The following is a 16,248-nucleotide window of genomic DNA, read 5'->3' as shown; positions in this document are numbered from 1 at the left end:
CATGCAACACTGTCAGAGTGTTTAGACCCACAGCTTCTCAGCTATTGTCATGACAGCAGAGGATTATTATAGGCTTGCTGTAGCAGACAATACTTTACCATTCCCAGAAGCTCAGCTTATTGCCAATACACTGAACACAACTTGGGGAAGGGAAGAAAAAATATATATTGGCAAAGAGGCCTTTGTGCTGCCATTTAAGAAACTCCAGGGCACAATATTGTCAGTGGAGTTGAATACTGACCCTTGCCATTATATAAGCTACAAATCCACTTGCAATAGAGGAAAACTTAGTCCTGGCCAGGAGCAATTAAGGAATTATTGCAAATCTCCCCTATCTTATCTCATTCATATTGCCCCACACATTAAATGCTACGTAAAACCATATGACTGGTTTTGCAAAAAGGGTGCACATTAGCAGTGAAAAATGTATATAATTGTGCACCATAAGTTTTTAAAAGCAAGAGGAACAAGGTCTAAAAACTGGGAAGCACTCTGCAAGTACTGGCAAGTACAGGACAAGACCCCCCCCAAAAAAATTACTCACTGCACTAGGACAACTTCCTGACTATGATTGAATGACTTGTCTGTCTGTCCATGTTTCCTGTGGTTTGTGCGCAAACATTGTACAGTGGTACCTTGGTTTATGAACTTAATCTGTTCCTGAAGTCCATTCTTAAACCAAAGCGTTTTTCAATTTACACTCAACAGGAAGCAGAACATGCTTCCAAGGCAAAGCTCACAAACTAAAACACCTACTTCCAGGTTTGCAGCATTCTTAATTCTTAAACAAGTTGTGCATAAACTAAGCTGTTCTTGAACCAAGGTACCACTGTACTGTATAGGCTTTCCCAGAGCACCAGCTAAAACTGATATACCAAGGAAGATACAACAACTTAAAACCAATGGCTTTGCATATTACTAACTATTATTCTTCCTCACTTACTTCTACCAAAAAACCCTCTCCTTCCTTTCTGCAAACAGCAACAAAAAGAACCAGGACATCTAATGCAAAACTGAGAACAGTCAGCCCAACAATTGCATACAAAAATTGGCCAGTTCTGAGAAAGCTTGCAGGTCTTGTTAGTTCTTTTAAGGCTGCATGAAGTGCTACCTATTTTTCTTGTGAAGCCCAAAGCATAAGCAGAGCAAAGCATCTTCATACTCCCATCCTAATTCTGTTGCTGTATTTGAACAAGCAGCAAACACCCTGGGAGTTGGCACAGGTGATGTCAGGCTGCTGGCTCGCAGACCAGTTCCATTATGATTGTTAGAGAAAGCAGCTGAAACAATTGCCTATTTGGTCATCCTTCCAATGCAGCTCTGTCCACTCCCCCCTCCAGCCCAAAAAACCTGTCTCAGGCATGCCAACGCCACACCCTATTACCCTGTAATGCAAAGGTCAGGCAATATAACAGAACAGAAATCTCTCAGGTAAGAGCACACAAGAACTGCAGCATTTGCAAGCAAACTTTGGGCAACCAGGGATAGATGCAGATCACCACCTAGGGCACCCTGGTGGGCGCTAGATGGAGATTAAGACTTTGGCTATGACACACACTTAAGGCAAGTTATGTTTCTTTCTGGAGGTGCTACTGTGTATTAGAGATTTATGAATTAAAGATATTCCCTTACAGAAGGTTTCACTATCAAAAGAATGCCCTTAACACAGGCAGCAAAGGCAAGTACAAAACAGTGATGCAAACAGGACAGAAAATTAGCCAAGTCCTTTCCTCTGGCAAGAAACTGCCTGGAGCAACCATAAGGAAGCAGTGAACTCTTTTTCACCCTGTTCTAAGCAGACTCTGCAGGTGGCCAGTCTGTGTGAGGAAATGTCAGCACTCCCCTCCACCACCTTTATGAAAGGCTGTCTGTGCAGAACAGTTAACACAATGCCAGGCCTTGTCAGATGTATAGTGCAAGGCAGCGAGATGTCACGTAAAGATGCAGGGCCTCTCTCAAACTTCTTCCTCCCCACCACTCCAGCCTTCAGCATTCATTCTTGTTCCTCCAACACAATACTCCTCCATCTACAGCCTCAACTCCAAGGATGGGGAACCTGTGGCCCTTCAGTTGTTGCTGGGATAGCTCAGTTGGTAGAGCATGAGACTCTTAATCTCAGGGTTTGAGCCCCACTAGATGACGCTCCCTTTCAACGCTACAATTCCATGATTCTATGATCTCCCCCTTTCATCAGCCCCAGCCAACCTGCCCCATGGTCAGAGATTATGTGAGTTGTAGTGCAGCAACAAGGCCTCAGGTTCCTCATTCCTGCTCTACTTCATGCTACATTCATATTGTCACAAGACATGCCACAGCTGATCACACAGCTCAGATTTTGGGCGGAAATGAAGCCACCCTGTGAAATGCTGCAACCTCAGACACCTTTGGAGGTAAGCTCTTCACATTCTGCAAGAAAATAAGAAGTATCTGTGATCCCTGGAGCCAACTGCTAATTCTAGGAACAAGTAATAATTCTTAAACTGAAGCTTCACATGCAAACATCACTAAGAAGCACCCAGTTTTCCATGGTACAGCAGCCACCAATCAAATGCACCTCTTAACAGCACAATTTCCTCAGAACACACAGAGAGGTGTTCTTCTCTGTAGAGCGCTTAGCACATCATGGGTGATAATTCAATGTTAAGTTACAGCTATTACTTCTCAGGAGCTGCTGCTATATAACCAATCACTGTCTTCTTCAGAAGGTCTGTAAGAATAGGAGCATGTGGAATTTAAAGATGCTACCCAGCACACTTCTATGTAGGCTGGCAATTGGAATTTGGGAGTTAATCTATTTGGGAGCTTCTGATTGAGTATCTATGGCCATCTGTACTGTATGCATTTTTATATATTCTTCACCCTTTTTATATTAGAAAAGTTGCACAACCTGAGCTTCCAAGAACAAGTGGGGATATGGATGTCAGTAAATGGCCCACCCAGAGAAGGGTGTGTAAAGGATTCCTATACTGACGTTCAGGGTCCCCTTCTAACTCTATGATTCTATTAAGGAGTGTATGTAACACAGCTAAGTTCACTGGCATTTGCAAGGACACCAACATTTAAAAAATAGCTACATTTAAAGATTATTCTTACACACCACAGTATAGAAAGCCTTACTAACAACACATTTGTTCCTCTGCAAACTCTGGTGGAAAGTGGGAATACCTGAAGCAGGCTTCTGTTATGAGACACTACAAAAGTCCAGAACTATACAAACTACAGCAATTCAGACACTACTTACAGGGCCAAGCACACAGAGCAGGCATATTCTAAATGAGCCCCTTGAGAATCCATCATAAAACCTATGAATGCAACCTCAAATCCAGCTTCAAAAGCATATGCTAAGCAGCTGCAAGTAAAATGAAGCCTCATCTTTCCTACAGTGCAAGTAAATACATCTTGGGTAGCAAAGAAACATTCACACTAGAATCCCAGAACACATGGCATTCTCATTTTCAATATTCTGGAATCTATTTTGCCACAGGAGCGACTTTCTCTGCAGATGGGTGAACAGGGATACCAAGAGTGCTGGAATGGAATCATGTTCATGACATGTGTTTTCATTCCCCAGTATACACTGGATGGGATAGAGGAAGACTTCTCTGTCCTATTCATCATCACTGCACCCCTGCCCACTTTTCTTTTAAAAAAATGCTGCTGTGTGAAGTTAGAAAACATTTTTAAGGGGTCTGGAGTCTAGTCATTACTTAAGACTAATTGCTTTAATGGAAATACAGCATAATATTGATTCATATAACTTTGTTTTACTCACAACTTCTGGTGAGAATTGAAAATGGAGTGGAGGAGAAAATATTATCATCCCCAGTCCACTTCCTGTCCCCCCCACCTGTCCTCCCCCCTCCTCCTGCCCCCAGCACAGCAGAGATCAACCTGAAGAGAATATGAGGTGGGATCTTTATACTCAGCTAAGTGTTTTTTACAGACCTTTCTCTCTCAGCCTTATCCTCGCCCAATGTGGAACAGGGACCACACACTGTAGCATAGCCTAATGCATCTATACTTTTCTCCCCTGCTTGCTTAAACCACACACATTTTATACCGCTTTGTTCATACTGCAATAGCTTTAAACTTTAAAATCAAAATGGTCAGGACAAAAAAAAAACCAATCGAGCTTTCCCTCATTACCCATGACTCTTCATTCCCTCCTATTCCCTGAACTGCAAGTTTCAACTGCAAGCTCCCTGAGCTTGTCTTCTGTGTCCATTAACTGCATGAAACACCACATAATTACTGACACAACTGTACTGTTAACCTCCCATAATTCGCCACAGCAAGATTTGCAGAAACTCTACAAAAATATCACTGACAATTTTGCAAAAAACGACATCCTCCACACTTCAGCCATGGAGCCAAACACCCTTTGTGAAGAAAGGAAGGGAAAGGGCCAGATTCCCATTATTCAGCCCTAATAAAGACAAGAGGGGTCACGGCAGGTGGGGCAGGGGGAGAGGCTGCTCTTAAAGGGGGAAGATAGGTATGTGGGATGTTGCAGAAGGAATAGCAAGGCTGGTTGATGTTTTTAAAGGGACGGCAGCACTTTAAACAGCTGTGCAGCAGAAACTGAAGGAGGGGAGATATGTTTTAGTTTCCATGGAAAGGTAAATGAAGGTGAGGAGCAACATCTGTGCATGACCATCAGAGTAGGATAGCTGCCTCAGGCAGCTGATTTTGGGTGACATAGAAAGGGCAGCAAGCTGTTAATGGTTTTAATGTATTTTTTTATGGACAAAGAGCAAGAAAGTACCATAGCTTGTTGGATTTTCTGCTTCATGTGCTAGAAGAAAGTGGCAAGCCTTGGCTACCATGCACATTGATTTGGGGTGTAGGATGAGGCTCATTCGCCACCCCTCCTAGGGCAGCAAAGTGTTTTAGTCTAGCTCTGGATAATTGTGTGAGGCTATATTGTCTGCATGTCTATGTGCAGTAGACCTTAACGGCTCTGGTTCCCACAATATGGTTTGCAGCACTAAAGGAAAAGTCAGAAAGAGAAGAGACTGTGAGGTGGATATGGGCTAAAGAAGCCACAAATCCAATTCCTGCCAATTCTCATAAGTTGGGGAAAGAAGCATGATTTCATAAAGTGGACATTTATCAAGTTTGTGCTTGTTATTCTGATGCTGTCCCTACCCTCCACTTTTGCAAAGAAAACAGTATACACTTAAATTCTAAGAATTAACCAAACTATAATGTTTAAGTGCCTTGTCTAGGTTCAGAAGGTTCTCTGCTTCACAATTATTATTGGTTTTCGTATGAATACTGAACAATTAATTAGATTCCATTTAGTTTTTTACTATTCTAAAGGTAAAGGTACCCCTGACTGTTAGGTCCAGCCGCGAATGACTCTAGGGTTGCACGCTCATCTCGCTCTATAGGCTGAGGGAGCTGGTGTTTGTCCGCAGACAGCTTCCGGGTCATGTGGCCAACATGACTAAGCCGCTTCTGGAGAACCAGAGCAGCGCACGGAAATGCCGTTTACCTTCCCGCCAGAGCGGTACCTATTTATCTACTTGCACTTGACATGCTTTTGAACTGCTGGGTGGGCAGGATCAGGGACCGAGGAACGGGAGCTCACCCCATCACGGGGATTCGAACCGCAGATCAGCAAGCCCTAGACTCTGTGGTTTAGACCACAGCACCACCCGCGTCCTTGTTACTATTCTAGACCAGTGTAATCCTAACCAAATCTATTCTAAAGTAAATCTCACTGAGTTCAGTGGGACTTACTCCCAAGTAAGTGGAGTTAGGCTTGCAGCCTAACCTGGGAATAAATCCCATTAAATTTAATGAGACTTACCTCTCAGTAGATATGCTATGGATTTTGCTGTAGTAAGGAAGCAAGTTACAATGAACTTACTGGGATCTACTTATTGAACTCTGGTCTCCCAGGTTTTACCAGCTCTCTAACCGCTACACTCAAGTGGCTCTCTTTGTGACCGAACACACAACAGCTCAATAACTAGAGAGTGGTTGACAAGAAAAAACATGAATTACCACCTCACTGCATCCTCCAACTTCCTGTGGCCTCTAACTGGCAGCCTTCATGGGATATCAGAAAAACTCAGGCTGTGCTATGCATGTACAGTATTCCTTAGGCCTTTAGATTCTGGGTAGCAGAGCATAGTGTGGTTGCTGTTGTTTTCAATTATTGCACACCAATTATTATTTTTAATACGTATTTTAGCCAAGGGGAGACTGTCCTGAGCAATGGTGTGCTTGGGAAATGAATGCAGAGCAATCCTATTCATGTATACTCAGATGTAAGCTGCTGTTAACTCCAATGGGACTATAGTGTGGAGGGCATCCATCTGTATTGAGAGACAATGGAGAGTGCCTCCTCCGTGGAGCACAAGACTGAGCAGGGTGTATGGAGGTCCTGGGTTACTGAAAGCTAATTTCAACCAGGGTCCCACAGTTTGACTTTTAAAAAGTAACCCACACCTAGCACATGCAAAGTGACACCTCCTCCCTCCTGCATAGCTCCTATTTCGCTGAGATTAAGGGCAGATGACAATAATGGAGAGAAGAAGTGCTCAGACTCCATGGAAAAGACCCTGATGTTGGGAAAGATTGAAGGCACAAGTAGAAGGGGATGACAAGATGGTTGGACAGTGTTCTCGAAGCTACGAACTTGAGTTTGACCAAACTGCATGAGGAAGGAAGACAGGAGTGCCTGACGTGCTCTGGTCCATGGGGTCACGAAGAGGAGGACATGACTAAACAACAACAACAACAAAATCCAGAAGGGCAGCTGGTCTCTCCAAAACAGCCATCCTAAACACCTGATGTCCTTTGAAAATAATTACAAATTTCTGCCAAAGCTCCAGTGCCTTTCTGCATCTGACGATCCTGCCCCCGTACCTTAAAACAGCACTCGCCAACCTAATGCCCTCCAGATGTTTTGGACTGCAATTCACTCTGAATGCACTTAAGAGTACTTGGGTAACATTTTCTTTTTATGGCTGGGGGTTGGAGATACTGCTTCTTGCAAAGAGTGCACTTGATCTTAGGTACGCCTCTGATGAAGATCGAAGGGGAAGGATCCAAATCCAAGCTATTCCTCCTCCCCCCAAAAAAACCCAACCCCCCCCCCCATTCAGCCTTTGCAAATGGAGTGAGCATTCTAAGATTCAGCCCCTCGCTATATTATTTTTATTATTTGGATTTGAGGGGAAGTGGACTCCCCCCCCCCTCATGAGCCAGTGTATGGGGTAGGAGCCAGCCCTCCTCCCTTCGCCCCTCCCCTCCTGACGGAGAGAGGGAGGTGGACCGACCGCCCAGCCAATCGTATCGCCCTCCTTCCCTGCCCGCTCCCCGGAGCGCGCGCAGCCAATCAGCGTCGCCGTCCTTCCCACGCTGCCTCCCTGCTCCAGCCAATGGTGCAGAGGGACACAAAGCCGCCGCCGCCGCCGCCGCCGCGGCCCTCCCCCTCCTCGTCCCTCACAGAGAGCGGCCTCCCGCTCGCCCCCCCCCCGCGCCGTCGCCTCACCCGCGGCTGCCGCCACCTGCTGCCGCCAAGTCAATAAAGGGCCCGGGGTCCCGAGGGGGAGCGGCGGGGGAGAGCGACCGGGGCCCGATCCGCCGCACCTGATCCGCCTCCTCCTTCCCCCTCGGCGGCTGCGGGAGCTTTTCGAAAGTCCTCCCGAGTCCGGAATCGGGAGCCACGCCCCCTCCGTGCCTGAAGCCACGCCCTCCTGCGTCACCAAGATGGCGGCGCTGCGCTTGCGCGACGCTGGAAGGGAGGGAAGCGTGAGGGGGAATTTAGAGGGAGAGCAGCGGGCTGCGAGTTCGAATCTCGACGCCGCCGTTGAGACGTCGATGCTCGACTATTTATTGTAAAAGTAATGTATCAGGTCCAGTTTGAGACAGGCAAACTCAATTCCACACCAACACAAATAAGCTTTTCTTTCTGGTCTTTCCTATTAACATCTACATGAAACCGCTACATGAAATGGGGTTATCTGGAGGTTCAGGGTGCGTTGTCAGCAATATACTGATGACACTCAGCTCTATTTCTCCTTTACATCTGCAGGTGAGGCAGTGGAAGTGCTGGACCAGTGTGTCTGGATGAGAGCCAACAGACTGAAGCTAATTATTATTATTATTATTATTATTATTATTAATACTCCGCCCATCTGGCTGGGTTTCCCCAGCCACTCTGGGCAGCTCCTAACATGTTATTAAAAACATGATAAAACATCAAACATTAAAAACTTGCCCAAACAGGGCTGCCTTCAGATGTCGTCTAAAAGTCAGATAGTTGTTTATTTCTTTGACATCTGATGGGAGGGCATTCCACAGGGCGGGTGCCACTACCGAGAAGGCCCTCCGCCTGGTTCCCTATAACCTCACATCTCGCAGTGAGGGAACCACCAGAAGGCCCTCAGAGCTGGACCTCAGTGTCCGGGATGGAGGTGAAGACGCTCCTTCAGGTATACTGGGCTGAGGCAGTTGAGGGCTTTGAATGTCAGCACCAACACTTAAAATTGTACTCAGAAACATACTGGGATAAGACTGAGGCGCTGTTAGTGGGTGGTTCCCTGGACCAGATGGCTGGGAGGTCGCCTGCTCTTGATGGGGTTACACTTCTCTGGAGGAGCAGGTTCGTAGCTTGGGGGTCCTCCTGGATCCTTTGCTGTTGCTTGAGGCTCAGGTGGCCTCAGTGGCCCGGAGTGCCTTCCATCAGCTTCAGCTGGTGTCCCAGCTACACCCCTATCTGGACAGGGATAGCCTAACTACTGTTGTCTATGCTCTGGTAACCTCAAGGTTAGATTACTGCAATGTGTTATACATAGGGCTGCCTCTGAAGAAGGGTCAGAAACTTCAGCTGATGCAGAATTCAGCAGCCAGGTTGCTCACCGGGGCAAGACAGTTTGAGCATTATTACACCGATCCTGGTCCAACTGCACTGGCTACCAATTAGTTTCCAGGCCCAATTCAAGGTGCTGGTTTTGACCTATAAAGCCGCAATACCTCAAGGGCCGCCTCTTTCCATGTGAACCTACCCAGACCCTGAGATCATCTTCTGAGGCCCTTCTTCGTGTGCCCCCTCCTCGAGAGGTCCGGAGGGTGGCAACACGAGAACGGGGCCTTCTCTGCAGTGGCTCCCCGTCTGTGGAATGCTGTCCCCAGGGAAGTTTGCCGGGCGCCTTCATTATACACCTTTAAACAATGATTCTTCAACATCAACTTCTTTGGACTGGTCATGTTGTGCGGATGCCTGATTATTGTCTTCCAAAGCGGCTACTCTATTCTGAACTTAAAAATGGAAAGCATAATGCTGGTGGTCAAAAAATATGTTGAAAGACTCAAGCCAAATCTTTAAAAACGTAGTATAAACACCCACAACTGGAAAACACTGGTCTGCAAGTGATCCAATTGGAGAACAGCCTTTAACAAAGGTGTCATGGGCTTTGAAGACACTCAAACTCAATACGAAAAGGTGAAACATGCTAAGAGGAAGACACGCTTTGCAAACCTTCACCATGATCAACTCCCACCCCGAAACCAATGTCCCCACTGTGGAAGGACGTGTGGTTCCAGAATTGGCTTTCACAGTCACTTATGGACTCACTGTTATGACCATGTTTATGGAAGACAATCTGACACGGCTACGAGGGATCGCCAAAGAACAGGAAGAAGAAGACACTTTTAGGTACCAGGCAAAAACATTCCTTTTTAAGCAGGCCTTTGGCTGATTTTTTTGACATCCTATGCCCTTTTAAAATGTGGGTTTTGGGGGAGTATTGGTTTGTTGTTTTTATTTTGATTTGATTATCTATTTTGTGGTTTTATATTTTGATTTTGTTCTGTGAACTGCCCTGAGACCTCCAGGTATAGGGCAGTATATAAATTAAATTAAAATAAATAAATATTTGTGAGAGTTGGAAATCCCTGTTCACAATAATAAGTCATGGAGAATGACAAAGCTCTTGAAGAGATACATGGACACTGTTTCTAGTTGTATATTAAAAAAATATTATTATTTTGATGAACACTGAAATGTTTACATGTTTCTTGAATTGCCCTTGTGTCCTCCTCCTGCCACGCCCTCTGAGACCCACTGGTGGAGAAGGTAGCCCACCATACAAAGGCAAAATTTATACCCACTGCTCTGCCCACTTGCCTCAGGTTCTGCCCATCGCTTACCTATGGGCCCCCTGGCACATTTAAAGACAGCTTCTGTGCGCTCCTTTTCAAGTGGGTGAAAGGGTCCCCTGTTGCACGTCCACATGCTTGAGCAACAGTGATTCCCTAGGGACCAGAACTGGCAAACCTAGAAATGCAGAACATCCACATGCTGTCTTTAACTCCAGGTTGTTATGAAAGGCTTTTAGTTCTTACTTAAGGAGTAACCTATGGCTCTTCAAGTGGGTGGGTGGGGGGAGATCATTGAGCTCTCTGAACTGTGCTATTTCAGAACCAGTTTTCTGGCCATCAGAGGGAACTCAATAAACCCGCCTATAAAAAATCTCTCCAACATTTCTCTGATGAAAATAGGGATGCCCTATTCCATGATTTTATTATTATTATTTATACCCTCCAATCTGACTGGATTGCCCCAGCCACTCTGGGGGGCTTCCAACAGATATAAAAACATAATAAAATATGAATCAATAAAAACCTTCCCTATGCAGGTCTGACTTTAGGTTGCATGAAGAAATGGAGGCAGTAACTGATTTTACCTTTTGGGCTCCATGATCATGGAAGATGGTTGACAGCAGTCACAAAATTAAAATATGCCTGCTTCATGGGAGAAAAGCGATGACAAACCTAGACAGCATCTCAAAAAGTAGAGACATTGCCTTGTCGACAAAGATCCTTATAGTTAAACCTATGGTTTTCCCAGTAGTGCTGTATGGAAGTGAGAGCAGGACCATAAAGAAGGCTGATCGCTGAAGAATTGATGCTTTTGAATTCTGGTGCTGGAGGAGACTCTTGAGAGTCCCATGGACTGCAAGAAGATCAAACCTCTCCATTCTTAAGGAAATCAGCCCTGAGTGGTCACTGGAAGGACAGATCCTGAAGCTGAGACTCCAATACTTTGGCCACCTCATGAGAAGAGAAGACTCCCTGGAAAAGACCTTGATGCTGGGAAAGATGGAGGGCGCAAGGAGAAGGGGACGACAGAGGAGGAGATGGCTGGACAGTGTTCTAGAAGCTACGAACATGAGTTTAACCAAACTACGGGAGGCAGTGGAAGACAGGAGTGCCTGGCGTGCTCTGGTCCATGGGGTCACGAAGAGTCGGACATGACTAATTGACTAAACAACAACAAATCCTTGGAATGGGGGTCACATAACTTCATACCCTCCAGCATTTCTCTGGTGAAAATAATAATAATAATAATAATAATAATAATAATAATAATAATAATAATAATAATTTTTTATTTATACCCCGCCCTCCCCAGCCAAGGCTGGGCTCAGAGTGGCTTACAAGCAATAATAAAAACAAGTTGAATGATTGCAACTTAAAAACAAAATTAAAGTACAACATTAAAATATTGAAACATTAAAATATTAAAATGTAGCCTCATCGCAGGAGGAGAAGGAAAAGAAAAAGAAAGAGAGGGAGGGAGGGAATCAAATTGGCTCCAAGCCAAAGGCCAGGCGGAACAACTCTGTCTTACAGGCCCTGCGGAAAGAAATCAGATCCTGCAGGGCCCTGGTCTCATGAGGCAGAGCGTTCCACCAGGCCGGAGCCAGAGTTGAAAAGGCCCTGGCTCTGGTTGAAGCCAATCTAACTTCCTTAGGGCCCGGGACCTCTAGGGTGTTGCTATATGTGGACCTTGAGGCTCTCTGTGGGGCATACTGGGAGAGGCGGTCCCGTAGGTACGAGGGTCCTAGGCCGTGAAGGGCTTTAAAGGTCAAAAGCAGCACCTTGAACCTGACCCTGTACTCCACCGGGAGCCAGCGCAGCTGGAAAAGCACTGGGTGAATATGCTCCCATGGCAGAGACCCCGTGAGGAGCCTCGCTGCTGCATTCTGCACCCGCTGGAGTTTCTGGGACAGCTTCAAGGGCAGCCCCGCGTAGAGCAAATTACAATAGTCAAGCCTGGAGATGACCATTGCATGGATCACTGTGGCCAGGTTGGGCCAGCAGGAAAGGTAAGGGACCAACTGCTTGATGCGGCGAAGGTGGAAAAATGTCGCCTTGGCTGTTGCTGTAACTTGCGCCTCCATGGAAAGGGAGGCGTCAAGGATTACACCCAAACTCTTAACGGAAGGCAATGGCACTAATTGGGCCCCCGCAAGAGAAGGGAGTTGGTCCCTCATCCCCATGCCATCCTGACCTAGCCATAGGACCTCTGTCTTCGAAGGATTTAGTTTCAATCGGCTCCCACGAAACCATCCAGCCACAGCTTCCAAGCATCTGGTCAGTGTGTCCGGGGCCGAGTCGGTGTGGCCATCCATCAGCAGATAGAGCTGAGTGTCATCAGCATATTGGTGACAGCCCAGCCCAAAGCTCCGGATAATCTGGGCAAGGGGGCGCATAAAGATGTTAAAAAGCATCGGGGAGAGAATTGCGCCCTGCGGCACTCCACACACCAAGGAGTGGCGCGACAACATTTCCCTCCCTAGTGCCACCCTCTGTCCCCGACCAGAGATAAAAGAGCACAGCCAGTTACGGGCTATGCCCTGTATCCCCACGTCTGCGAGGCTGTGGTCCAGAAGATCATGATCGACCATGTCAAAGGCTGCTGACAAATCTAAAAGAATCAGTAGTCCTGACCTGCCTCGATCCAGTTGTCTACGGAGATCATCTGTTAGGGCAACCAGAGCCGTCTCGGTCCCAAAACCAGGACGGAAACCAGACTGAAATGGATCTAAAGCTGATGTTTCCTCCAGAAACCTACCAAGCTGTTCAGCAACCGCTCTCTCAATTACCTTACCCAGGTATGGAAGATTTGAAACTGGGCGGTAATTGGATAGGTCTAAGGGATCTGATGAAGTTTTCTTTAAGAGTGGACACACCACTGCTTCCTTCAGTTCTGCTGGGAATGTCCCCGTGTCAAGGGACAAATTGATAATTTCAACCAGGGGGGTCCGCGCGACATCTGGACACTCCCTAATCAGCCAAGACGGGCACGGATCAAGGAGGCAGGTGGTGGGCCTACCAACTTGGAGGAATCTATCCACATCAGCAGGGAGTATCCGATCGAAATGGTCCAACATAGGGATGTCTTAAGGAAAAGTGGGGCATTCCAGGATCAAATCAGAAACTGGGATGTCTTCTGCAAATCCAGGACTGTCCCTGGAAAACAGGGACACTTGGAGGGTCTGTTATAAAAAATCAAGAGACATTGCCTTACCTTTCCCAGCCTTTCCTCTCCCACAGAATACAGAGGCAATTAACACCAGGCAACAACAAATATTCTTCAAATATTTTACAAACATTTTCCACTCTTCCTTAATATCTCCTTCTTCTTGTTCTATTATTATATTAGTTAAATTTGCTAACTCTACCTATTCCATCAATTTCATCTGCCATTCCTCCTTTGTTAGTATTGTTCTCTCTTTCCATTTCTCGGCATATAACATCTGGGCTTCTGTAATTGCATAAAGGAATAAAATCCTTTGATCCGGGGGACAGCTAGTCCTAAAATTCCTAAGAGAAAGCTTTCTGGTCTTTTTATAAAAATATTTATAAACTTTTTTTTCCCATTTCATTTTATGTCATCTCCTGGCCACTCTTTGACCAGTCTCTGTCTCGCATCTTCTCACTTCCTGATCTCTGAATATCACATGCAAATTACAGTGGAGAAAATAACAATGGTAATCGTTATAAATCCACCATCATGATGGTAGACAATACCAGTGAACAAAACTCAGACTCTGGTCTTGCTCAGCATGTGAAATAGATATGCTAATCTTGGTCTTAAGAGGGTGATTGTGTTTTCAAAAAACTATTGGGTTTGATTGGGAAGGAGATTCTTGAAGCTTGTTGAAAGGGAGTTGTGTTGACTATATCCTGTACTCTGACACCCAAAGGCCTTGCTAAGGATGGTGGTGATCACTGCTGCCTGTAATCGTCCCTCCACTTACCTGGGAGTAAGGTGTATTGAGCTACTCCCTGAACTGAACAGGGAAACAAGCCACAAAGTGTCTGACTTGGCTGAGGAAACCTTTTTTTGTTTGCTGTTTTCAGCCCCCATTCCTGCAGACTCAGGATTTTCTTTCCTGTTTTTGAAAAATAAAGAGACCTTGTAACTTGGAAGCAGTGGTCTTCACAAGCTCAGCAGGGTGCTCTGGACTCTGGTCTCTCTTTGCAGCCGAGTCCTTGCTGGGTCATGGAGCAATCCAAAGTGGAGTATCCTGATCTGGCTGCGGTTACAATGGGACCATTCCTTCTCCAGCCCTTTGAGGAGTTTCTGTGCTCCTGCTGGCGAAGGCAGTGCTCTTCCTCTTCCTCTGCTATATTGAGTCAGCATTTCGGGAAAGACCACAGCTCAGTTGCAGAGCATCTGCTTGGGATTCAGATGGCCCCAGGTTCAGTCTTCAAGGGTATCTCCAGCTGGGGCTGGAAGGAGAGACCTGCTGCTTGAAACCAAAGCCATTGCTGCCAGTCAGTGTAGACAATACAGTACTGAGCTGCATGCACCAAAGTCCAGACCCAGTATAAGGCAGCTTCTTATGAGCAATCCACAGCAACCCTTCCTGGTCAGTCATTGCCACATATGCCATAAATGCATGAGTGAAATTAATATTTTTTTTTACCCAACCTGCATAACATCACAATTGTTTACAATGAAGTGCACTTGTCATTTTCCTGTCCACCCACTCAATTAGAAGGGGTCCCTTGGGAGCACTTTGCACCCCTTCTTTGTTTCAGCAACCCTGTTTCATGCACACCCCATTCTTCAAGCAGTGTGAGATTCCAGGGGTCCAAGCACCTACCCAGGCCCTTGTTTCATTTTGTAAATGAGGCATGGCAGAGACTGTGGTCTTATATATATGTGGATTATTTACACATATATACAACCTGAGCCTATGATGAAAGGGCTCACATCCCTGACACCCCGAAAGGGTCTTGCTTCTTCCATAGCCACAGCCTTGGATTCCAACAGAGACCCACTACTGAGACCTGCGGGTATGGAGCAGTGTTTAAATTCAATAAAACAAATAAATAAAGGCCTGAAGCAAGGAAGACAAAGCTTCTCTGCTCAACAGTTTCTCCTCAAATTGTTTTACAAACATGTGCATATTAGGTACTAGGAGGAATGCCGACTAAATTATTGATGAATTTTCACAAGAACTTTTTTTAAATGCAAACTGTTTCAACATGGATAAGTAAGCAGACAGTACCCCCGAGTGGGACATTTAGCAAATGTCAAGACAAAGTGGTTGCAAAGTTCCCTTTCCACCATAATCAAGAGCAAGTGGGAAAGGGAGAAAATACCTTATTTTTTGCCCTATAGGGTGCACTGGCCCATAGGGTGCACCTAGTTTGGGGGCGGGGGGGATAAAGAAAAAAATTATCCCCCCCCCAGGCGCAGGGCTGGGGCAGTGGAAGCCCGAGCTTCCCCCGACCCCAGCCCCCAGAACAGGCTGCTATCCGCAAGCCTTGGGAGCCCGGCGGGAAGTCGCATCAGGCTCCCAAGGCTTGCGGAGAGCTGCCCAAAGCCCGGGGTGTGCTCTGCTGCGCTCTCCGGGTTTTGGGCTGCAGGCTGCTGTCCACAAGCCTTGGGAACCCGACAGGAACTCCCGCGGAGCTCCCAAGGCTTGCGGATAGCTTCCTGAAGCCTGGAGAGCGAGAGGGGTCGGCGAAAGCCTGCATTCGCCCCATAGGATGCACACACATTTCCCCTTCATTTTTGGAGGGGAAAAAGTGCGTACTATAGGGCAAAAGAGTAATCAGCATGAAATGAAACTGTTCTTTCCAAGCAGCTTCTCTCTCCCCAGCCTTCCTTTCTGCTCTAAGAATGGAATCTCTGTGGCTGCTCCAGGCAGAGAGCAAGGAGAAGCGTCCAGCTTGTTTCTGAAAGTGGAATTTTCCATGGCACCATTAGAAATTGTGATACCTAAAAGAAATAGGGACATCCCACAATTTCTGGACCCTTGGAAGTTATGTTACATCAGCAGTCCTGCCTCCGTCCTACAGCCCGCCTTGCCATGAAAAGGTAGACAAAATCAACAATCCAGAGAAATAAGAATTTTCCCCCAGATGAATCCATCCTCTCCCTCCCCCTCCCCCACCCCAAAGATCTTGTGCAAAGGTCAAAAAATG

At 46.3% G+C, this 16,248-nt stretch overlaps 1 protein-coding gene across 7 annotated transcripts in view; it reads right to left on the bottom strand.

Moving 5' to 3' along the window:
* Positions 1–16,248, bottom strand: part of KLHL13 (kelch like family member 13) — a 1,461,558-nt gene that overhangs the window by 76,108 nt on the left and 1,369,202 nt on the right. Inside the window, exon 1 of one of the 7 annotated variants that reach the window (XM_083595403.1) lies at positions 7,508–7,708. The exons of 1 other annotated variant lie outside the window; for it this stretch is intronic. The gene's annotated coding sequence lies outside the window, so the exon portion shown is untranslated. Of the gene's footprint in view, positions 1–7,507; positions 7,709–16,248 lie in introns of those variants that run through there. 5 more of the 7 variants (XM_083595404.1, XM_083595410.1, XM_083595402.1 and 2 more) reach the window with 5 other exon arrangements.

Source organism: Podarcis filfolensis (assembly GCF_964270895.1).
Source record: "Podarcis filfolensis genome assembly, chromosome: Z".
NCBI lineage: Eukaryota > Metazoa > Chordata > Lepidosauria > Squamata > Lacertidae > Podarcis > Podarcis filfolensis.
Note: the sequence above shows the minus strand (reverse complement) of the source record. Positions and strands in the feature narration are given on the sequence as shown.